The following is a 24,219-nucleotide window of genomic DNA, read 5'->3' as shown; positions in this document are numbered from 1 at the left end:
GGAATATCCCTGTTTACATTACTAAAAGGTAGGACTGCAGGGTCTAAAGAAAGATTGGATGTCCAGGGAAGCCATTGATTCAGAAAAAATTGCAGGAGTAGTGGATGTAAAAACTGTGGTACCGAAGAAATATAGTACTGTGGATAATTGACACAAAACCTTACCTATTCAGATTGGGTAAAGATCAAGAGGTCTGGTTCTGTTCCCATGACCACACAAATGAGCGGAGGCGTCCAATACACCCCTGAAAAATGTGGGTTACATGTCCTACGCTTTGTCACACTTCTTGCATCACCTGTACATGGTCATTGTTGAAGTAAGTTTAGGAGCACACAGGTGTGAGAGGAAAGCAGTGTAGATACAATATTTTAAGTGCCCAGGAGCACTCCCCTAACACATCACTTGAAAAATTGTACCTCTGAGTGATATTTGTGCATGTAGAAATCCACAGAACCTGACTTTCTTAAAAAGGGTTCAAATAGTAAAGGTATATTTGAGATTTTCACCCTCTGTATTTAATTTATATAGTGTAAGAGTTTTGTGAATTGGGACAGGGGTGTCTACTTGATCACCATTGAAACTAAACTGAAAGCTATAGAATAAACTCTCTGGTTCCCATTCACAAAGCCCTCCGGAGAGCTGGTCTGGTTGTAGTAACCCGCCTTTTGATGACTTCCTAGCCACTTCTGCAATTCACAGATGTCAGCTTTGAGTATGTAAAAAGATTGCTTAGACAGCTGTTCCATGTAAGGTGATGTCTTGAGGGGGTGGAAGGGGGTCCCTGGGTTTTCAGGGCAGGAATGCCCGGGAAGTTTAAGCACCCACAAACGTACCTGTATGGAGTTCTTCCCAAAGCATTTACCAACCCATTTCTGGCCTGAAAATGGTAAGAGGAGTTTTGATTTTAAGGCCAGGGGTAAATCCCATTCTTCACTGGGAAAAGAATTCCCAGTTGGGAAAAAAAGCAAAAGCTTGCCTTTGAGCTGTGTGTGTGTTTTTTCACATGTCTTTGAGTGTGTTATTGGATGTGAGTGGTGCTCGTCTGGCATCGTGGTCCTCTGTACCTTGGGAGGGGTCTAGCAGAAGCCGGTATGATCTGTTCTGCTCGTGTTGCCAGCCTCGGTTGCCCTTCCACTTCCTGCTTTGTTCATGTGGTGTATTCAGGGCTTAATTTGTAAAATTATAAGTGCCAGGGCCCTGACCAGGAGGCCACTGCAGCGTGCACCACCCATTGCCCCATCATCGCTGCCAACGACGGGAACAAAACAACTACTAACCATCTCTCTAGCCTGCAAGTGCGACGGTTCAGATTATTCCAGGTCCCCAAAGCTGGGTCCAGTGGCATAGCTTCAGGGGGGTTGTTTGGGGTGTTACACCCCCCTAATAAGGGTATTCGGTAGTACATAGTTGGGTTCAGGTTCTTTAAGTCAGGTATGGTGAGATGTTTCTCAGATTTCACTTGTGTTTTTCAGATACACGTGCAGACATAAAAAACACATTCTTGTCTAGGCTTTAAAGGTGTTAAAATATTGTTATTTTTACAAAATACTGAGTTACGAGTACCCCTCACAATCCACGCTCCCCCCTACTGCCCTTAAGCCCCCCCTCCTGCCCGGTTTCTCGTCTGATGTATTTCAACCCACGTGATTGTTGGGAAATATGAAGCTCCGCCACCCGAAACTTACCGACCGAGCTACGCCCCTGTCCTTAACTTATTTTAATCTTCTTCCTTTTATTTACTGCATCTTTCTGATTTTCTTTTTCTTTTATTTATTTAGCGGGAGGAATCTCTTACCCCGCCTCTCTAGCCCCTTGACATTTTTCTAAACTACTCTCTATTTTTTTCTTTACGTTTTACTCTGGCCCCCTGCCCCCTTTCACCTTCCTTTTGTGTTTGTTTTCGAGGTTTTTATTTTATCGGGCTAATTATCCCAGGTTTTTTTGTATTTAGGGGTAATTGATCTAAGAAAAACATACCCCGTTGGCATCGCGAGAGTCGCCGAACTGTCGGGATCTTTGAACACCTGTAGGTGGATAGAGTGGTGAATCCGCAGGTGGAATGAACTCCGTAATACCTGTAAACTGGGCAAGCTTTCCCTACTACCACCCTACTCTTAGCCAGGGCGGCCCTTATTTTTCTTGTGAAACGGGCGTTCACACTGTGCTACCCCCCTGGCAAATCAACACTCCCATCCTGCCTCCCACCCCCCCCCCCCCCACCCCCCCCCAAGTGCTGTCAAAATAAGAAAGTGCAAAACGAAACCAGTGTAGTCTGCAAAAGCCCAGAAGTCTGAAAAAGCTTTCCCAATTGCAGCATGGAGTTGAGGTTGACGTTCCCTGACTTGATAAGTCAACAAAAATCATAAACACACCGAAAGTCCTAAAACATGTCTGAGTGTCTGATGCTGTGCCAGGAGCACCCACTCACTCGGGGGAGGGGGAGGGGGTGGGGGCGTCCGCTTTCTTGGTAAAGAGAAAAAAAGCTTTGCAAAAATCATTTCCTTTTCCCTTTTATTTCTTTAGAAGGTTCCCCTGTATAGAACAGCTTAGCTCTGATTTAAGGCTGTTGTTCCTGAGGGCCAATGAAAGGCCGCCGATCAAAGGCAAAGAAAGAGAGCCGGGGGTGTAGTCTGCACATGAGTAATTCAACCTAGGAGCAGGAATCCTCAGCAAACAGACGCGGACGCCCCCTTTCACCTGGCAGCCAGAGCCAGGAAGGGGAGCTGGAGGCAGCCCGCATTTAAATAGCACGGGGCCCATTGGCTGCTGGGGGCGCAAGGGGAGGGTCCGAGGTGCAGCTCCGGCGTAATTAGCTCACCGAAGTAATTTCTGCCTCTTGGGGGCATAAATCAAAAGGGAGAAGTTTAAGGAGTGAAGCGCGAAGTTGAGAGGAAGGAAAGGAGGCGAGAGAAAACGAGAAAAAGAAGGAAAAAAGACAGAAAAAGAAAGAAAAAGAAAGAAAGAAAGTAAAGAAAATAAAAGGAGTGACGTGCAAGAGGGGAAGAGAGAAGAAAAGAAGGAATTAAACACAGAATTTAAGAAGGAACTACAAAAAGAAGAAGAAACTGGACTCGCCGTCCCCGGAAACCCTCCACTTCTCCCCCTCTTGTAACCCAGATACTCCCCCATCCCCCTCCGCGCTTTGGGACTCGAGGAATATAAAGGGGGTAATCATCCGAGGACCGTGACCGAGGCAGGAGGAGGGACCCGGCGCCGCTTCCACCCCCCGCAGGAGCCCCCCCGCAACTGTGGATTATGCGTGCACCGAGAAGGTAAAGTGCAACCCCTGCCTGCGCGTCCTCAGCTGCCTGCGCCAGATCCCCGCGCGCCTCAGCTGCGCCCTGCGCACCGTGCGCTCCTCGGCTGCGCCCGCGCCCTGCGCTCCTCCGGCCCCGCTCCTGCTGAGGCGGGCTCTGGGGGCCTGGGCTCGCCTGGGACGGGGAGAGCTCCAGGCTACATTCATAGCCGCGCAGATCACATTTCACGCACGAAACAGGTTCTTTTTAAGGAGCCACATGGCCTGAGCGACGCAGCACGTGCAGGACCCATCTCTGATTAGAACACGCAGGGAGAACCCAGAGTGTAGCAGGTGTGACATGGGCACTAGTGCAAAGAAGGAAATGCCCCCTAGCCACTTTTTGAAATGTGGAATTCAGCCAAAATCAGGTTTCAGTGGACCCCGGTGCAACTGAACCTGCTGCACCACTGGAAACCCACACTCCGGAGGGCGCCCTGCACGTGTCTTTCCCCAGGGCTTGGCATCTGTGTGACACACAAGACACTTATTATAGTGATTTCCGCTGCAGTAGTTTGCACAGAAAGGTGAATAACAGGTGTCGTTAGAAAGGCCCTTTCAGCTGCCTTCTAGGCGCTTTCACTATTGTCATACACGAGAACCCAGAGAAAGAGGTGAAGTGATGTGCTCTGTGTCTACTCATGGTGTCACAAGTCAATGGCACTCATTGTGTCCGCCTCATTGGGATGAAAGGCGGAGTGGGCCTCTTTCGATTACAAACATGGGAATGAAATGTGAAATGCGATGATGTTGTTATGGCGATGACGTCGACACGCTTTATTATGTACATAATTAATTTTACTCCGCTCCTCGGATGGAAATGCCACTTGTGTATTTATACCAGCCCCGCCGGCTTCTCCCCTGAAACCCCCATGCCCAGGGGGTGGCTCAGTGAGCTGACCTGTACCTGCCCGCTGTCTCTACCCCCAAACCCTCTCCCAAGACTTTTCCTGATCACTAAGATTATCGGGCGGGGGGGGGGGGGGGGGGGGGGGGGGGGAGGAGTTGGGGGGGGGGCACAGTGAGCTGGTCTTTACCTGCCTTCTGTCTCCCCCCGAAGACTTTCCCTAATCACTAATATGCCCATGCCTGTTTGGGAAGGGGGGGCTCAGTTAGCTGATTGTACCTGCCCGCTGCCCCCTGAGGACCTTCTCTAAGGGTGTGTGTGTGTGAGAGGGGGGGGGGGGGTGCTCAGTGAGCTGATTGTAGCTGTCCAGCCCTCGCCCAGCACCCCTCCCGTGCTCCACGCCACTTCGGTTCTGCTCCGCAGGCACAGAGCCGAGCAGGCTGCACGGTGGTCCCGGGGCTGCCTGCCTCTCACAGCCCCCTCCCACACACTCAGACACTTCCCACTCAAACATATAATAAATGGAGCAGCAGAGACTTGGGGTGCAGTCTGTGGGTGAGTCTGTGCCAAGGCGGGCCCACTGGTGCCTGCACACCCCGCACTGTCATCCTGCTACTGCCCCCTGGCACCCCACAGTGCTGAGAAGGGGGCATTAGATCCATGCAGCCTGCTTTCCGGGAGAATAGACCTTCTATGGCCTGGGAACCTCTTGAACTTTCTCTCAAAAGCTAGGAATGAGCTCAGTGTGAGAGCAAAGACAGCTGGGAATGAGCTCAGTGTGAGAGCAAAGGCAGAGCTGAGAATGAGCTCAGTGTGGGAGCAAAGGCAGAGCTAGGAATGAGCTCAGTGTGAGAGCAAAGACAGAGCTGAGAATGAGCTCAGTGTGAGAGCAAAGGCAGAGCTGAGAATGAGCTCAGTGTGAGAGCAAAGAGGTGAATGAGCTCAGTGTGAGAGCAAAGGCAAAGCTGGGAATGAGCTCAGTGTGAGAGCAAAGGCAGAGCTGAGAATGAGCTCGTGTGAGAGCAAAGGCAGAGCTGAGAATGAGCTCAGTGTGAGAGCAAAGGCAGAGCTGAGAATGAGCTCGTGTGAGAGCAAAGGCAGAGCTGAGAATGAGCTCAGTGTGAGAGCAAAGGCAGAGCTGAGAATGAGCTCGTTTGAGAGCAAAGGCAGAGCTGAGAATGAGCTCAGTGTGAGAGCAAAGGTTGAGTTGGGAATGAGCTCAGTGGGAGAGCAAAGACAGCTTGGAATAAGCTTAGTATGAGAGCAAAGCTAGAGCTAGGATTGAACTCAGTGTGAGAGGCAAAGCTAGAGCTGGGAATGAGCTCAGTGTGAGAGCAAAACTAGAGCTGGGAATGAGCTCAGTGTGAGAGCAAAGCTAGAGCTGGGAATGAGCTCAGTGTGAGAGCAAAACTAGAGCTGGGAATGAGCTCAGTGTGAGAGCAAAGTTAGAGCTGGGAATGAGCTCAGTGTGAGAGCAAAGCTAGAGCTGGGAATGAGCTCAGTGTGAGAGCAAAGGCGGAGCTAGGAATGAGCTCAGTGTGAGAGCAAAGCTAGAGCTGGGAATGAGCTCAGTGTGAGAGCAAAGACAGAGCTGAGAATGAGCTCAGTGTGAGAGCAAAGGCAGAGCTGGGAATGAGCTCAGAGTGAGAGCAAAGAGGTGAATGAGCTCAGTGTGAGAGCAAAGGCAGAGCTGAGAATGAGCTCGTGTGAGAGCAAAGGCAGAGCTGAGAATGAGCTCAGTTTGAGAGCAAAGGCAGAGCTGAGAATGAGCTCAGTGTGAGAGCAAAGGTAGAGCTGAGAATGAGCTCAGTGTGAGAGCAAAGGCAGAGCTGAGAATGAGCTCGTGTGAGAGCAAAGGCAGAGCTGAGAATGAGCTCAGTGTGAGAGCAAAGGCAGAGCTGAGAATGAGCTCGTGTGAGAGCAAAGGCAGAGCTGAGAATGAGCTCAGTGTGAGAGCAAAGGCAGAGCTGAGAATGAGCTCAGTGTGAGAGCAAAGGTTGAGTTGGGAATGAGCTCAGTGGGAGAGCAAAGACAGCTTGGAATAAGCTTAGTATGAGAGCAAAGCTAGAGCTAGGATTGAACTCAGTGTGAGAGGCAAAGCTAGAGCTGGTAATGAGCTCAGTGTGAGAGCAAAGCTAGAGCTGGGAATGAGCTCAGTGTGAGAACAAAGCTAGAGCTGGGAATGAGCTCAGTGTGAGAGCAAAGCTAGAGCTGGGAATGAGCTCAGTGTGAGAGCAAAGGCGGAGCTAGGAATGAGCTCAGTGTGAGAGCAAAGCTAGAGCTGGGAATGAGCTCAGTGTGAGAGCAAAGCTAGAGCTGGGAATGAGCTCAGTGTGAGAGCAAAGCTAGAGCTAGGATTGAACTCAGTGTGAGAGGCAAAGCTAGAGCTGGGAATGAGCTCAGTGTGAGAGCAAAGCTAGAGCTGGGAATGAGCTCAGTGTGAGAGCAAAGCTAGAGCTAGGAATGAGCTCAGTGTGAGCTCAGTGTGAGAGCAAAGCTAGAGCAGGGGATGAGCTCAGTGTGAGAGCAAAGGCAGAGCTGGGAATGAGCTCAGTGTGAGAGCAAAGCTAGAGCAGGGGATGAGCTCAGTGTGAGAGCAAAGCTAGAGCTGGGAATGAGCTCAGTGTGAGAGCAAAGCTAGAGCAGGGGATGAGCTCAGTGTGAGAGCAAAGCTAGAGCTGGGAATGAGCTCAGTGTGAGAGCAAAGCTAGAGCAGGGGATGAGCTCAGTGTGAGAGCAAAGCTAGAGCCTGGAATGAGCTCAGTGTGAGAGCAAAGCTAGAGCAGGGGATGAGCTCAGTGTGAGAGCAAAGGCAGAGCTGGGAATGAGCTCAGTGTGAGAGCAAAGCTAGACCAGTGGATGAGCTCAGTGTGAGAGCAAAGGTAGAGCTGGGAATGAGCTCAGTGTGAGAGCAAAGGCAGAGCTGGGTATGAGCTCAGTGTGAGAGCAAAGACAGCTGGTAATGAGCTCAGTGTGAGGGCAAAGACAGCTGGGAATGAGCTCAGTGTGAGAGCAAAGGTAGAGCTGGGAATGAGCTCAGTGTGAGAGCAAAGCTAGACCAGGGGATGAGCTCAGTGTGAGAGCAAAGGTAGAGCTGGGAATGAGCTCAGTGTGAGAGCAATGGCAGAGCTGGGAATGAGCTCAGTGTTAGAGCAAAGACAGCTGGTAATGAGCTCAGTGTGAGGGCAAAGACAGCTGGGAATGAGCTCAGTGTGAGAGCAAAGGTAGAGCTGGGAATGAGCTCAGTGTGAGAGCAAAGGCAGAGCTGGGAATGAGCTCAGTGCGAGAGCAAAGGCAGAGCTGGGAATGAGCTCAGTGTGAGAGCAATGATAGAGCTGGGAATGAGCTCAGTGTGAGAGCAAAGGCAGAGCTGGGAATGAGCTCAGTGCGAGAGCAAAGCTAGAGCTGGAAATGAGCTCAGTGTGAGAGCAAAGCTAGAGCTGGAAATGAGCTCAGTGTGAGGGCAAAGCTAGAGCGTGGAATGAGCTCAGTGTGAGAGCAAAGCTCGAGCAGGGGATGAGCTCAGTGTGAGAGCAAAGCTAGAGCAGGGGATGAGCTCAGTGCGAGAGCAAAGGTAGAGCTGGGAATGAGCTCAGTGTGAGAGCAATGATAGACCTGGGAATGAGCTCAGTGTGTGAGCAAATGCAGAGCTGGGAATGAGCTCAGTGTGAGAGCAAAGGCAGAGCTGGCAATGAGCTCAGTGCGAGAGCAAAGGCAGAGCTGGGAATGAGCTCAGTGTGAGAGCAAAGGTAGAGCTGGGAATGAGCTCAGTGTGAGAGCAAATGCAGAGCTGGGAATGAGCTCAGTGTGAGAGCAAAGGTAGAGCTGGGAATGAGCTCAGTGTGAGAGAAAGGGAAGAATCAGTGTGTGAGCAAAGACAGAGCTGGCAGTGTGAGAGCAAAGGTAGAACTGGGAACGAGCTCAGTGTGAGAGCAAAGGCAGAGCTGGGATTGAGCTCAGTGTGAGAGCAAAGGCAGAGCTGGGAATGAGCTCAATGTGAGAGCAAAGGCAGAGCTGGGAATGAGTTCAATGTGAGAGCAAAGACAGCTTGGAATAAGCTTAGTATGAGAGCAAAGCTAGAGCTAGGAATGAGCTCAGTGTGAGAGCAAAGCTAAAGCAGGGGATGAGCTCAGTGTGAGAGCAAAGGTAGAGCTGGGAATGAGCTCAGTGTGAGAGCAAAGGCAGAGCTAGGAATGAGCTCAGCTTAAGAGCAATGATAGAGCTGGGAATGAGCTCAATGTGAGAGCAAAGGCAGAGCTGGGAATGAGCTCAGTGTGAGAGCAAATCTAGACCAGGGGATGAGCTCAGTGTGAGAGCAAAGGCAGAGCTGGGAATGAGCTCAGTTTGAGAGCAAAGCTAGACCAGGGGATGAGCTCAGTGTGGGAGCAAAGGCAGAGCTGGGAATGAGCTCAGTGTGAGAGCAAAGGCAGAGCTGGGAATGAGCTCTGTGTGAGAGCAAAGATAGAGCTGGGAATTAACTCAGTGTGAGAGCAGAGGTAGAGCTGGGAATGAGCTCAGTGTGAGAGCAAAGACAGCTGGGAATGAGCTCAGTGTGAGAGCAAAGGCAGAGCTGGGAATGAGCTCAGTGTGAGAGCAAAGGTAGAGCTGGGAATGAGCTCTGTGTGAGAGCAAAGATAGAGCTGGGAATTAACTCAGTGTGAGAGCAGAGGTAGAGCTGGGAATGAGCTCAGTGTGAGAGCAAAGACAGCTGGGAATGAGCTCAGTGTGAGAGCAAAGGCAGAGCTGGGAATGAGCTCAGTGTGAGAGCAAAGGCAGAGCTGGGAATGAGCTCAGTGTGAGCGCAAAGATAGAGCTGGGAATTAACTCAGTGTGAGAGCAGAGGTAGAGCTGGGAATGAGCTCAGTGTGAGAGCAAAGACAGCTGGGAATGAGCTCAGTGTGAGAGCAAAGGCAGAGCTGGGAATGAGCTCAGTGTGAGAGCAAAGGCAGAGCTGGGAATGAGCTCAGTGTGAGAGCAGAGGCAGAGCTGGGACTGGCATATTAGGATGTGAGATGAGCTGGGAACTAGAAGGCGTATCTAATAATACAGTTCAGTTGGTTGAGCTCCTGCTGCAGAGCTGTGTTACAGACTTGTTTGCAGGCTACAAATTAAGAAGTATGCAGGGTCAACTAGGCCTTTTATGTGTCCAAGGTCGATAATTGAGTTGGTTCATTCACACATCTCTTATTCAAGTGCAATAGTATATTCTAAAAACACTAACCCTTTAATAAGTAAAATCCTGCTAGATAGTCCAACCTAATTTTTGGCAATTTTCGAAGGGCCCTGTCACCTATACTTCTGTGTGAGGGATCTCTCCTGCAGAATTGAGGCTGTGATATGATTGTCAAGGGAAGAAGAGACAGTGGGGTATTCGAACTGCGAGGCGCTTCAGAGCTAATGTGGAGCCTGACGTTTGACTGGTTCTGCTCCCGCTCCACCGGCCCTACTGACTCTGTCCCAGCTCCTCATACCGTATTAACCCCACCCCAGCTCCACCAGCCTCACTGACCCCATCCCAGCTCCACCGGCCCTACTGACTCTGCCCCAGCTCCACCGGCCCTACTGACTCTGTCCGAGCTCCACCGGCCCTACTGACTCTGCCCCAGCTCCACCGGCCCTACTGACTCTGCCCCAGCTCCACCGGCCCTACTGACTCTGTCCCAGCTCCACCGGCCCTACTGACTCTGCCCCAGCTCCACAGGCCATACTAAACCCACTCAGTTCCACCAGCCTTACTGACCCCATCCCAGCTGCAATTGCCCTACTGACGCTGCTCCAGCCCCACCGGCCCTACTGACAGTGCACCGACCGTAGTGACTCTGCCCCATCTCCGCAGGCCGCACTGATTCTGTCCCAGCTTCGGCGACCCGACTGACTCTGCCCCAGGCCCTCTTGACTGTCAGAGGTATTGAATTGTACAATATGTTTCTGTATTATAGACACATCACACTACACACTCTACACTCGGTTGAAGGCGCGGGCGGGGGGCAGCGCCGACTGCTCTGCAATTCTTTAAATAACGTTTATTTAAAGAATTGCAGAGCAGTCGGCGTTGCCCCCCCCCCCCCCCCCGCGCGCCTTCAACCGAGTGTAGAGTGTGTAGTGTAATGTGTATATAATACAGAGTTAGTTTACACTGTGGTCCATATACTCTGTATATTATGTATAAATACCGTGCTGTGTATTTTATACTCTGTGTATCATGGCACAGACTGTGCTGCATTTACCGTCCTAAGGGCCGCCGCACGCGTCTGAAAGGGAAGTCGTTCGTTCCCAAGCACCGCAGCAAGAACAGCAGGTCACCCGGTCACTTTCCGACTTGAGAGAGAAAGAGAGAGGGAACGAGACAGATGGAGAGAAAGAGAGAGCGCGAAGAGAGAGAGAGAGAGAGAGAGAGAGAGAGAGAGTGAGAAAGAGTGAGAAAGAGAGAGAAAGAGAGAGAGAGAAAGAGAGAGAAAGAGAGAGAGAGAAAGAGAGAGAAAGAGAGAGAGAGAGAGAGAGAGCGAAAGAGAGAGAGAAAGGAAAGAGAATGAGAAAGAGAGAGAGAGAGGAGAGAGAGAGAAAGAGAGAGAAAGAGAGAGAGAGAAAGAGAGAGAGAGAAAGAGAGAGGGAACGAGACAGATGGAGAGAGAAAGAGAGAGAGACAAAGAGAGAGAAAGAGAGAGAAAGAGAGAGAGAGAGAACGAGAGAGAGAGAAAGATAACGAGAGAGAGAGAGAGAACGAGAGAGAGAAAGAGAATGAGAGAGAGAGAGAGAGAACGAGAGAGAGAAAGAGAATGAGAGAGAGAGAGAGAGAGAATGAGAGAGAGAGAGAGAGTAAGAGAGCACGAGACAGACTGAGAGAGAGACTGGGGCACGGAAGGACATTTGCCAGGGCTTCCTCATATTATATTACATCATACATACAGGTGTGAGGTATAACTGATCTAATGACGACACAGGAAATAAACTCAGGCACATTTACATTTGAGGACACTTCATCGTACTACCCAGTAATTGGCACTCATTTCACGTGCATCTTAAAAATAACAGTTTACTTTACTTTGCAAGGACTGAAACATTTGCCAGGCAGACCACGTGTATACTTACAGCAGATACACCGTGCACTGAGCTGTTATCCAGGGCTTCGACTGTGCGGCCTGCAGGTTAGAAGCAGACCTCTGCAGCAATCACATGCACCATATGAGCTGCCCTGCAGCGGCTGGTACCATGCATATTACACTCTATGCTGCTCAGAAGATAAATGAACATTGCTGCAAGCTGCATGTTAAAAATCAAACATAGCTGTGACATGTATGTGTGTGTGAACATGCGTGAATGGAGTGCGTGTGGAAGGGAACCATGCACGTGGCAACGGCTTTCCAACAGTCAGAGCTTGAAGTCAGATCTCAGAGCAGCAAAGGTGGTACCCAGGAGCATCCGGCCAGGGGAGACCCGGGCGCACAGAGGTGGATGCTGCTGCATGGGAGCTCGGCGGCTACAGTGCTGAGGCGAGGGTGGCAGGGAGGCACGTGGACTCTGGGGGTGGCAGAGGGTCAAAAGGCTCTGGGTGATGAGGAGGGGCAGATTTGAAGCCCTGAGGGCTCGCATGGGTGTTTTGAAGCCGGTATGAGCGGATCAGTAGAATTGCACCAGGATCAGACGAGGCGCTCTCCGGGGCAGCCGATAGGCGGAGGAGAGCTGTGGGGGGCAGCAATGTATTTATTTAATGCGATTTTATATAGCGCAAACATTACCCGAAGGTGTCAGAGCGCTTTCTTTACAAAAGAAGTAGTTGCAATACATAAGGATTTAGGATTACATGAGTTACATAAAAGATACAAACAGGAAAAAATGCAAATGTAAAAGTTGTAAAGTCACTCAAGGAAGAGAAACACATGGATACACTCTAAGAATCACATAGGAATGGTAGTAAGTACAAAGGTTTACTACATATACTAGTGGTTAGAGTTATCTCTATATACATATAGATACAAATAGTAGATTTGCTCAGGATTCCATTTTACCAGCGATTCGGCGTGGACAAGTATATATCACATATTTACAGAGTGAAAAGCGAAGTAAAAAAAAAATATTAAAACTAAAATAAAAAGGGGTAGAGAGCGGTATGTGGGGGAGAAGAGTTGGAGGCTGAGATTGGTGAGGGGAGAGAGGGGGACCTGGGGGGTAGGGAGAAAGAGATAAGGCAGTCCAGTAAAAGAGAAATGTCTGAAGGTCAGCAGGATGGAATCCAAGGGACCAAAGGAAAGGACAATAATCAACAAAATGGTGGACCCGGGTCGTGGGCATCAATGGAAACCATCTCAACATGGCAAGATGCACCCAGGGCAAGAGCGACAACAGGAGAGGGTCCCAAAATGGCGGGGTGCACACAAGTTCCAGTCCAAAAATTACGAGGGCCAAGTCCAAAGAAAACCAGGGAGCCGACCCAACGGTGGAAGAACAAGAGGGGAAAAGGAGCCAGACAGTCAAAAGGAGGAGCATCTTCAGTATTTTCACCTCCTTTCACCACTGCTGCTGCACACACATGATCCCTGGTCTAAATGCTCCCATGCACCTGTACTGGGCATCACAGTCCACCCGTGTCATTAGCTGGAGGGGTGTTCTCCACCCAGCTTTCATGCCCGACAAAAAGCTGATGTCTATCTTGGCTCTCCCAAGGGGGCGTTAGCGGCTTCGTCATATGTAGTGGGTGAGCGCTGTAATTAAAATCCTCTCCCGGTCGTGTAACCTGTCCCGCCCATCCGCTGTGGCCACGGGCCCCCATCCACACACTGCGGTCGGGCCACACAGGCGGATGGAGGCTGCAGATCCGGCGATCACGGGCTGCACCAACTGCGGGCGCCCGCGCTCCTGATGTTGCGGCCCCTGCATTGTTACCTCATAAAGTGGGTAAGGTGAGTGCTATTTTAGGGCTTCTGAGATTAAATAAGGTCTCCTGTGACCAGAGAAAGGTCACTGGAGTTACTGGCTTCTTTGTGGTGGTGGAAGGTAGTTTAAAGTTGTCTGTGGTGGAGCGGGGGCCTAGTAGAAATAAGCCTTACTGGCCAAGTGCAGAGAAAGAGGGTCTGACGTTTGCCCGATGCTCGACTGAGGGTGTCTAAGGGCTGGTAGAGGCTATCTGAGGTTGGCTGTTGTGCAGCTTGGAATATATTAGGTTTGGATAAATGGCGTTAAGGGCTTGCTGGGGGCCTACAAGCAGGTCACTAGAATTATGCGATTCTGCGGCCACAACGGTTTTCGCATAATTATAGATTTGCCGCATTTGCCACACAATCCATCATCTGCTGCATAATCTGTAGATTGTAACCCAGCATTTTTTTTGTAGGTCAAACAGTTCAACATTTACTACAAATGCAGCAACACATGTTGCCAATCAATGAAAAGCCCTTTGAAAAGCTTGACTGGTTACCTTTCTGTTGCTTATTGCTATAATATTTGGGTGGTAAACTGGTACTAATGAGGTGCACTCAATGCCCAGCCAGTGTTAACAAGTGTAAAAAGTACAAAATAATGAAGTAATACAATACACAAATGTGCCACATTACGCATCATAATGTGGGCTTTCTTGTTGCATAATTTATCTAACCTTTCCACCTAATTTGGCCCTCCCTGCCACATAATTCCAGTGGCCCTGCCTATGAGGTCTCTGAAAATTAAGGTAATGTGAGGGTCACCCAAGACTCCAGGAGAATTGAAAGATGAACTGTGGTGCCAGACTGAGAACCCTCTTAATAGCTGGCTCAGGGTGAATACGTGCAAGATCAAATCAAATCAAATCAGGTGTTTGTTAAACGCGACTACTCACCCGTGAGGGTCTAAAGGCGCAAGGGGTGTGGGTGGGAGGTTCGCAGGTTCCAGTCCATCAAGAAGGAGGTCTGTCGAAGAGCCAGGTTTTGAGTTTTTTTGCGGAGATGGGGAGCGATGTTGTCTGTCTGAGGTGGAGTGGGAGGTCGTTCCAGCTCTGGCCACGCGGAAGGAGAAGCAGCGGCCTCCCGATCTGGTCTTTCTGGCGCGGGGGACCACGGCATAGGAGAGCTGGGCTGATCGTAGGGTTCTTTGGGGTGCATGGAATTTGAGTCGGGTGTTCAGGTATGCTGGTCCAGTGTCGTGGAGGGCCTTGTGAGCGTGGGTGAGCATCCTGAATTAATTTCCAGGGGCCAGATTAAGCCTGACTGGTTTTAAGGCCTTTTGGTGGTCTCCTACGGGGGTGTTCTGGTTGACAGATGCAGCGTTCAGAGCAGGCCTCTGCAGCAACCTGAGGGGACCTCTAATGTGTGTGCTAAGGATGCTTGCGTTTCTAGTTATGCTGTGACTGCTCAGTGTTGATGTGTGTGTATGTGAGAAGGAAGCTTGTACTGCTGCTGCCTGTGTTGTATAGACAACAAGACACCGTCTGCATACAGTGCTGGGTCAGCTGGAGACATGCACCACTGAGCATCATGTCTGTGCCCAAAACCGTAGAGTTTGACCCCAAATATGGTTTTAAGTTTAATGCAATATGTTGACTATTCAACAGTCACCATTAAACACCTTAGGAGGTTAGGTGGCATAGGGGTCCAGCTAAATGACTTTTTAATCGGGGGGACTGGGTGTAAACAAGACCGAAGACCACTGTCATATGTCATACACTGTAACATTCTGTCTGGCACCATCGTTTGCATCAACTGGAAACTCATAAACAAGAATTTGCAATGCAATAGGTCTCGCATTTGTTAAATTTAGAGCCATTGGCTTTGCGAATGAGAATGTTTTTTATTTTTGTCTAAAAATATTCTTGCAGTAGCATAGCCACAAAAGTCAATAAATATTTTTTTTAAAGATGTCTGCTGTTTTCTTCTCTATTTTTAATTACTATTGTAGCAATTGTGGCATGCCGCACTTTTAGCTTTAAATGTTTAAAGCTGAAGCGTGGCGTGCTGCCATTCCCTCAAAAATCAATAAATAGAGAAAAAAGTGTGTGGTCGCCATATTTTTTTTACATTTATTTACTTTTGTAGAAATACAGTTGGGCGAGCTGGGCACAACAAAACAAACCATGGGCAGCCAAGCGGCAGGATAATGCAACAAAAACAAGACTGTGGCTGCCATTGTTAACATTTAAGCGTGGCCTTTGGGAACTGCGGTTGGGGAAGTGTGTAACTGTTCTCCCTGCAACACCAGCAGACCAAAAGTCATTAACAAACTAGTACAAACAAACTGTAAATAAAATATCCTAAGTAAGATTACATGTAATAGGGCCAGTACTTATTGGAGGTTACAACAGTAGAACGGGAGGGACTAAGGAGGGACTACTGAACAAATTAACCAATGAAAGAAAAGCATTTACAAAAGACACTCAAAGGATCTAATCGAAAACCTGGGTGGGCAATGGACGGGGCTTAAAGTCTATATTCCGAACACAACATGACTCAAAGAGACAGTGAAAGTGCTGACTAGGCGAGACCTAAAAACACAGTAAGTGGACAGAGACCAGAAGGTGAGAAAGGATGTGGCATAACGACCAGAGCTGCCGACATCGGAGATGGGGGAACAAGGTTCCAGTCTCAGTGTCCGCTCAACATCCTGTGATTCTGGACAAAGCAATTAATCTCCCCATGCCTACAATTCAGCACCTTGACACCCTCATTGGTGATTTGCTGCACTTTACAAATCCTGGATTTATTAAGGTTTCTGTGGAGAGACCGAAACTGATAAAGCTGCTTTCGTACAATAATATTTCCCTAAATTCTTCAGTTAGCTAAACTTCACTCTGTTACTGCCTGAGCCCCATCCTTAAGCTTAAGGTTGTATCTTGCTGCCCTGGAGTTGCCAGAACCTCCTATTTTGTTTTATCGTCCCTCATTTGAACCTCCTTCGATGTCCTGCAAATAAGTAAACACTTGCATCTTTTTTAAAGCCATAGCTGCTGGGGGCATTGAAATATATTTCGTCTGGTTACTGTGTCCTGCTGTATCTGAGTTCTGACCCTGCTACACCCTCCAGGGAGAGCCTTAACTGGTGTCTTTGATACTTTTGAAGAGTCAAGTGTACAAAGGGAGCCACTTGAATCTAAGTATCACGGTAGCAGACGTGGCCGTGGAATACCAGTGGTAGACGGCAGGACCCACCTCAGACCCTGTTTAGTAACCACAGACTGCCTCAGGACCACTTGAAGAAGCATGATGCATCCTAAGGAGGCCTTCTGTGAAACCAGGGGGATTGACCGGTGTCCATGGAAGCCCATTGTGAGGCTGCAGAGGGCTCCAAAAATGTAAGCCGTTTTGATACTATGCATTAGGACTGCCCTCTGTTTAGTGCTAAATTAGATACGCTCTGAGACAAACCTATCTATATATTGATGGAGAGCTGCCATGCTTCTATTGTGGGAGACCAAGGTACACACAACCCCCATGTTCACATTGTAGCCAATTTGTGCTTCCTTTTTCCATGGACGAGGAAAACACACTGGATACTTGTGTTGAGATACCACAGGATTGTGTGTAAAGGGCTGTGAAAGAAGATCACAATCAGAGCAATCCTTTGCATCGGGCACTCTTGTTACTGACCCCTGTATCGGACAGGCGAGACCTCACCGACGAGCTTTGAGACCACACCACTTGTAGAAGCCAGTAGAACACTACAAATGGGGTATGCGCAAGCCACAGTGCCCTATTCAAGCCTCTTACAAGGCTCCCACATAGTTTGCAAGGGGTGATCTTAGAGAAATGTTCACAAGCCCTTGCTGCAAAGCTACAACATGAGGTGGCCTGGTCTGGTGGCAAAGAGTTCCTCTTTCTACGCTTGCAAGATCAACATGTCACCCAAGTACTAGAGTTTTTGGTCTGAAGAGAATGGCCAGTGTCTTTCTACACAACATTGATTGGATGCTTTTCTGTAATTAATTAGATGTCAGAAACCACAAAAAAGTCTTTAAAACAACCTGATCATCTTCCATCACCTCAAATCAAGTCACACAATGGGGCGCTATGTACGTCTATATAAAGGTTGTACGGTATTTACTCTATCATCACTGGAAATGTTCAGTAAAAGTGACCATAATAACACTCAGCAGCAGATTAACAATGTTTGTAGTGACATTGGACGGTGACTGAACCTATAACATGTTGCATGTAGTTCTCACCCACGGAAATATTGCAAAACCAAAGCGCTATGAATGAAAAACAACATTACATGAATGATGCATCGCATATTAAGAAAGGGCGTAAGAGATTAAAATATCCGCCTGTTGTGACAAAAGCATAGACTTATATTTTCAAATATAGTGATTGAGGAAGTAACTCAGTCTCTAGAAGGTAATTGTCCAAATCCTACAAAAGGTTTATTTGAATATACTTGTTCCCACTAGTCACAAGTACATTTGGGCACGCTATCTCAATTGTCATATGGTCCCATTTCTCATTTTATATTTTGTATCATGATTCTGTGTTGACTTTAGCAAGACTGTTCCCACATTGCCCATAATGACCATCACTGCAAGGTACAGAAACTTGATGCCAAACGTCTAACAATTAGTTAGCATGCAATGAAGCTTGTGAAAAACTAGAAGGAAAGGAAGTAACATATTTCCGTAATTCTTTATTGAGTTGGAAAGGCAGGTGCCAACATGTTTCGGCTGAACCTGATGCAGGCCGGATAAGCAGCAGCACTGTGCTGTTGCATGCCCTAATGTACTTAATCGCCAGATTTTACAGCCATGAAGATTCTTGGGTGATTACTGAAGAATGAGCTGCAGTACCACACCTGTGAACGTTCTTCCAAAGGTCAGTGGTCCTCACTCCAAGAGTTCAGCTGATACCAGCTGAGTGTTACTTCGCCTCGAGGACAATGCCTTCGAGTTGACCTCCATGGATGTCAGAGTTTACAACACCATCTTAGGGTCAGGCAGAGTTTACAACTCCATCTTAGGGTTAGGCAGAGTTTACAACACCATGTTAGGGTCAGGCAGAGTTGGAGCAGTTAGAGAAGATGAATTAGGGACAGTTTAAAGATGGAAGATAGCATTCCCAATTACTCACACTCTGCTACACACAATGCCCCACCTCTTTACCTTTACATGTTGAAAATGTAAATATTTTACAGAATAGCACAGAATTTTTATTTCATTAATATGCCATGCCTAATATACTTGTAGACACAGAGAAAATACATATTTAAAAGACAGTATTTACACAGCATTTAGTGAATTAGTCAGAGCATATGTAAACACAGGACTACAGGGCAGACATTATTTAGTTATTATACATTGATTTTCTCTTATTGCTCAGGGCTACCACGTTACTGAATGCATACACTTTCTTACAACAAGTGACTTAATGGTAATGACATTGTATTATTATTATAATAACAATAATAATTACAAAACCAGTAACGTTTAACAAACCATTTAGAAGAAATAACACCACCACTAATAATTTCACTACTACTACTACGACTACTACTTGTATTACTACTACTACTACTAATAATAATAATAATAATTATTAATATTCTTTTATCTGGAATTTTTTTGGAATGTGCAAAGTTGCAAAGGTCTTCCTCTACAAATTTTGATATCTATTTTTCAACATCTGGAGCCTTCTTGAAGTTTCAAATGTTTTTTTTTATTTGTACGGGAAAAAACAGCAAAAGTATTTTTCGTTGGATACACCTCCTAAAAATCCCACTTTTAACATTGCATTTTTTTAATGAAAACCGTTTTTTGCAGGGGAATACTTCCACAAATCTAGTTTTCAAGGGTTTTTTTGCCTGAAAGTTTTGCAAACGTGACAAAGTTGGGAAGCTCATGAAATTACGAACTTTGCTGGTAAATTTATGATTCTGCACACCGCTAATGTTTTATAAGGCTCTTGTTAGGTGCATCACATGAAGTTACAGGTAGGAAAGGGGCACAACTCTGGAACGAGTGGCTGTCCTTTCCTGGAACCCTCCAGGTTTAGGAAGATGAATGCCATGTTCTCTTTCAAGTTGTTGCACATGGACACCTTAATGCTGCCGAGGATCACAGACTCGCTCGACTTCCACTCACTCCACAGAGAATCGTGTGGAATTTCCACCAAAAGGCAGAGCTGGAGGAGGTTCAATGTGCTTGAACTCCCAAAGACGACTCTCAATGCTTGAGGATTTCAGGAGGTAAACAAGGGATTCCACCCACTTTTATTGCACGAGAAGTCAAGAATGTCATCTAATTCCTCCATATCCATATTTTCACCCCAGGGATGGAGTGAGTTTCTTCCAAAGATATTCTAGACAAGAGATGGCATTTCTGTCCAGAAATCTGGTAAGAAAGGGTTCTATTCAGTGGAAATTACCAGGGAGTGGGATATTTCTGCAAATCGGGCAAAAATTGCATGAAAGAGGACATTTGGCTGCAAAATCACACACTGGCACATTTGCCATGCTGGCAGTGAGCGAAGAGAGGTCTGACGGACACAAGAGGGGTTCATACATACTTTATTGCGGGGTTAGCGTGTCACATGTGCAGTACCATGTCAGGAATTAAAGGGCACACAGTCCACACTACTTTGTCAAAGGCAACGAGTTTATTTCCTGGTTTTTCAGCTCCTGATCACTTCTTCACACTTCTGTGAGTGGCCTTTGGGTCCAGTGCAGCACCAGGATTCCTACTTGGGCACATGGCACGGGTGACAGGCTCAGGCGACAGCGCACCTGCCACCCTCATACAGAAACAACGCAAGCTGTCTGGCATTCGTGTCACTTTGTCAACCCTGACCGAAGGCAGGGTGGATCTGAGCACCAGGGCTCGAGGTGATGGGCGAACAGTTTGTCCGCTGCGAATGGACAAAACATTTCTGAACTCAGCCCAAAAGGAACTCCCCAAACTGAGGAAGGGGGTCCCAGGCACGAGAGGCAACAGTTGAATGTTGCGCCTTGTTGCATTTGAGGATGGAACCCTCGTATGAAGGGGGTGTCTAAGGTGTAGACAGGGCACACAGTGATGGTGAATCTATAAAAGGGATATGTTTGTTCTTGCACCAGTCCCCACCACCCACACCCCCCCCCCCCCCCCAGTCCTCTTGGACTCATCCTGGTCCAGTAGGGAGTGTCCAGCCTGCTGTGCCCCATGGGTACTGTATATATGTGAGTGGGCACACCGAGCCTGGTGAGCCCAAGCGCAGCACCCCACGCCCCCCCTGAGAGCTCTCCCCAGTAACCCCAAAACTAACTCAGCCTGAGACCTCACTTCCTTTTAGACAGAGATTTCTAAACAGCTCGGGCTGTGTTTATTCATAAACTTTAGACAAACATTCAGTAGTCAGATAACCACAGCAAAATTACAAACATTTTTTGCATGAGTTTACATTCAGTCAAGTGTTTAACAGAGTCAGCTTTACTCCGAATCACCTAACCCCTCTACCACCCGGCAGTTAGATTCAGTGAGTTCATGTTTGACTCGTCCCCGGGTCACCCATGCCCTTTCCAGGACCTATTTATTTATTTAAAAAGTTTTATATAGCGCTGGCTAGACCCGGAGGTATCGGAGCACTTTACATAAGGTTCCACAGAAATTATACAATTACTTCAGTTACACGTTACATAAGTTACTAGAAAAACATTTCAAGAGTGTAGAAGACGAAATAAATGGAGTTTATGTGTCAATTCCCCAATCCTCTCTTAAAAGAGGCTCCTGTGAACTAGTGTCCCTTAAGCCACATGCAGGAGGCCTGCTCGCCCCAGAGCACTTTACGCCTCGGGCACCCCCACACCCATCATAAAGCCAGCAACCGGGCCATGCCTCAGTCCCCTGGCTCGGACTGCTTTCTCCAATCTCCAAAGTGCCAGTGGACCAAAAGCCCCATAAGGCATGTGTTGAGCTAGGCTGTGGCCGCGGAAGCGACCATTTCAACTCCTCCACTGGTGCCCTATGTACCGAATGCTGCAAGCACAACCCTTTGAGGTCCCACAGACAAAGTTATCATGAAGGCATTCTGTTATGCGCTTTCGAGGTGGTCGGATGCCAGGTTGCTTTCTTCCATTAAACTTACCTGAACTTGGCTTACGTCTCCTGAGTTGTGCTTTCCCCGCCGTAAGAAGCATCATAACACATTCCTTAGTGACTTGCAAGGGTGACCTAGAAATTCCTGCCAACCATGAACTCACCCCGCCCCAAAACTACAAAAGGCAATTGGGAACTTGGACAAACCTGAAAAGCAAAAGACATGGTTAGCACAGTATGAACAAGCCCAACACACCACATAAAACCTAAGGGTAGGGTGGGAAAAAGGGGAAAAGATTACAGATCTCCTGCGGCGCAGCATCAGGTGGTCAGTAAGAGAGAGGTGGTGGCCGAAAAGGCCGAGCCCCGATCTCTTCCACCCTTAAAGCAGTCCGGACCCTTGCCACACTGCACCACGAGACCCGCAATAACCCCGGGCCCTGCGGCGGGTAATGCCCCTTGACCTGGGATGTACCCTTGGGCTCGCTGCACCAGAAATGCCGACCGCTCCCACTGTGCCACACATAAGGCCCAGCTTCCCCCATTCGGGACGCGACTTTGGCTTTCTCTCCTTTTGTAGGAATATTGCAGCCTTTGCACATTTCACAGCTGCACTGTTTGGTGTGGTCCTCTCTTCGTGAATAAGCGGCCGGTGTGTGATGCCTGACTCCTTCTGCTAGTCCTGGTGTTTAAGAACAAACCATGACAAACCCAACAGGTCTGGCTTTTTTGTTAGGGATTCTTGTGTGAATTTGTGGCTTTTGCCCAACACTATCTTAGAAATGAAATCACACAAAGAATAGCAATAACATTGGTTACTTGAGTCCTTTTGGGAGTAGTCAGCATGTAGAATTAAGCTATGGCCTCAAGAAAGAGAACTATGGAAAGATGTAGAAGGTAGTTTTGACAAAGTGTGTGTTGCATCTCTAGTAAGACTATGTGCATGCACGTCTTTACTTTGTGAACAAAGGAAAGACTTCAACCCAAGAGCATGCCATCAAGGACAGTGATGCAAACCTAATGATCCTGCAGGCATCATTACTGAATAGACCTGTGTCTTTTGACAGGCTGGGGACACCAAGCAACATGTTCCTCTTAAACCGAAAAGCCATAAGCAGAAATTGAAATGTCGCATTATCAGGGTACATACAAAGAATATGCACAGGCTGACTTACAAGCTGCAAATTGTGTTGAATGCGCAGTCTAACAAAAGGAAAGCATGACACCCCATCACCAAAATCTAATGGGAGCAGAAATGGGACAACGTACCCATACGCACAGTGTGATGGCATTGACAGACATCCCATCCGAGCAATAGCAAAGGACGAAAATACAAGAAACCCAATGCCTCATGAGGGCTGACAAAGCCCACTCTTTCTCGCTGCATTTCCTCCTGTGGACATTTTTTAATATTGATGACGTCAGATCCTCCAGATATTAAAGCTGCTGCAGGCAGACATGATAAGGATCTTTGCATGATTTGGGGCATGTAGTTTTTTCCCGTTTATAAGTGTAGTTGGCAAGAACAGGAGAAGTGGCTGTGCTGTTTACAGTGTGTGGCCCTTTGGCAGCACTGGTCACATTTGCTTTGGAAACTTGCAGGTTTCTTAGCTGGTTTAGTTTCATGTTCATTGCTGGTTTTCTTTTTGTTGAGCTTTCTTCTTCAGTCCTAGTTAATGGCTCAAAATAAGAAGCCTTTAAAGCTGTCATTAGATGAGGAGATTGTGGGGAGGGAGGGCGGGTGACGAGAAAGAAACGGACCCAGAGAGAGAAGCTGCAGCTCAGGAGGGAGTGACACAAGCAGCAGGCAGAAAAAGCCGACACGTCGGCAGCCAGATACACCTTCTGCCCCGCGGGCACAAACATCTCGCTGGGACACGCCCGCCGTGGGCAGGACGCGGCGGTGCTCGGAGAGCTGTTCACGTGCCAAGACCGTGCGCGAGGCGCTCTGCTCTGCTTTGTACTGAATATGACAGAAGCATTGGACACGACGGGGTGCGCCCGATCCAAGATGGCTGCCCCCAGGCACGTGCCTGGTCTGGAGCGGCACAGGGGCCTTCGTTTCTTCTGTACTCTGGATACAGCACAGAGGAACTCACTCAACACTTTCAGAGATCGAAAAGAGCCTCTGGCCTGGTGTTGGCATTACAGGAAATCACATTACATGCCATGTCACCTGGATTAACGAAAAGGTACTTGACGTGGTGTTAAGAGAAGTCAATATTATGTCATAAATGAGAGATCTTTGAGTACTGTGGCTGCTTCTATTCCAGCCAGTGCAGCTTTTCATCTGGATACACACCTGTGCGGAGAAGCCATGTCAGCCACTAACTACCTTTAGCATCACTGCATTTTAGAAAACTCTGCTCCTTTCAGAGAATAATTGCAAACTCTCTTCCTGTTCTGAAATCTGGGTTTCATCTCACAGTGCTTTATTTGTCCTGGGGTTGCAAGTGGTGGGCCCAGCACTCATTTTAGGGGACCAAGACTTATTTTTCTTAATCAGCGTTGACCCAGCACAGGCGAGAGAAAGGCTGGAAGAGAGAAGGAGGATGAGAAAGACAGGAAAACGGTGACAAATGGAGCAAATAGGGAAGAAAAAGGCCCTGCAACAGTGAGATAAGAGGCGAGAAGTGTAGGCCGATGAACGAAAGAGTCAAGAGGTGGAATCAAGACGAGGTAGCTTTGGTTTCTGCCACATTCAGCAGCAGCGGCAGGGTTCTCAGGCTCCTGATGAAAATTTTAGGCCTCTGAATGCATTTATTTATGTAATCCTTTAACTATGTATTTGTGGATTTCAAATTAAGCACTATATAACAGTTTCAAACTGCAACTTGGGCAAATGTGTAGGCAGTAAGTTTGCCCAAAAAATTGCTAGCCTAAGTTCTAAAAAAGTAGGTTTGGCAAGTAGGATGAAAGAGAGAGTGCAACTAGACCTTCTGCCCCTGTCTCATCACAGTGCTATCTGTTGGTCCGGCTTTAACCCCTTCCATGCTGATGACGGAATCGCTCCGTCATCAGCTACAGTTGAGCTGTGCTGATGACGGAGCGGTTCCGTCATGGCCCGGCCGCCGCGCCTGCGCGGCGCTGATTTCGCGCCTGCGCGGGCGTTCTAAAGAG

The 24,219-nt window shown here is 48.1% G+C and overlaps 1 protein-coding gene across 1 annotated transcript in view; it reads left to right on the top strand.

Moving 5' to 3' along the window:
- Positions 1-2,754: 2,754 nt before the first annotated feature.
- Positions 2,755-24,219, top strand: part of LOC147693061 (collagen alpha-1(VII) chain-like) — a 398,052-nt gene continuing 376,587 nt past the window's right edge. The window contains exon 1 of the mRNA XM_086939575.1: positions 2,755-3,272. The gene's annotated coding sequence lies outside the window, so the exon portion shown is untranslated. The remainder of the gene's footprint in view (positions 3,273-24,219) is intronic.

This window comes from Lissotriton vulgaris, chromosome 9 (assembly GCF_964263255.1).
Source record: "Lissotriton vulgaris chromosome 9, aLisVul1.2, whole genome shotgun sequence".
In the NCBI taxonomy this organism is placed as follows: Eukaryota; Metazoa; Chordata; class Amphibia; order Caudata; family Salamandridae; genus Lissotriton; species Lissotriton vulgaris.
The sequence above is the reverse complement of the archived record's forward strand: the minus strand, read 5'-3'. Positions and strand labels throughout refer to the sequence as shown.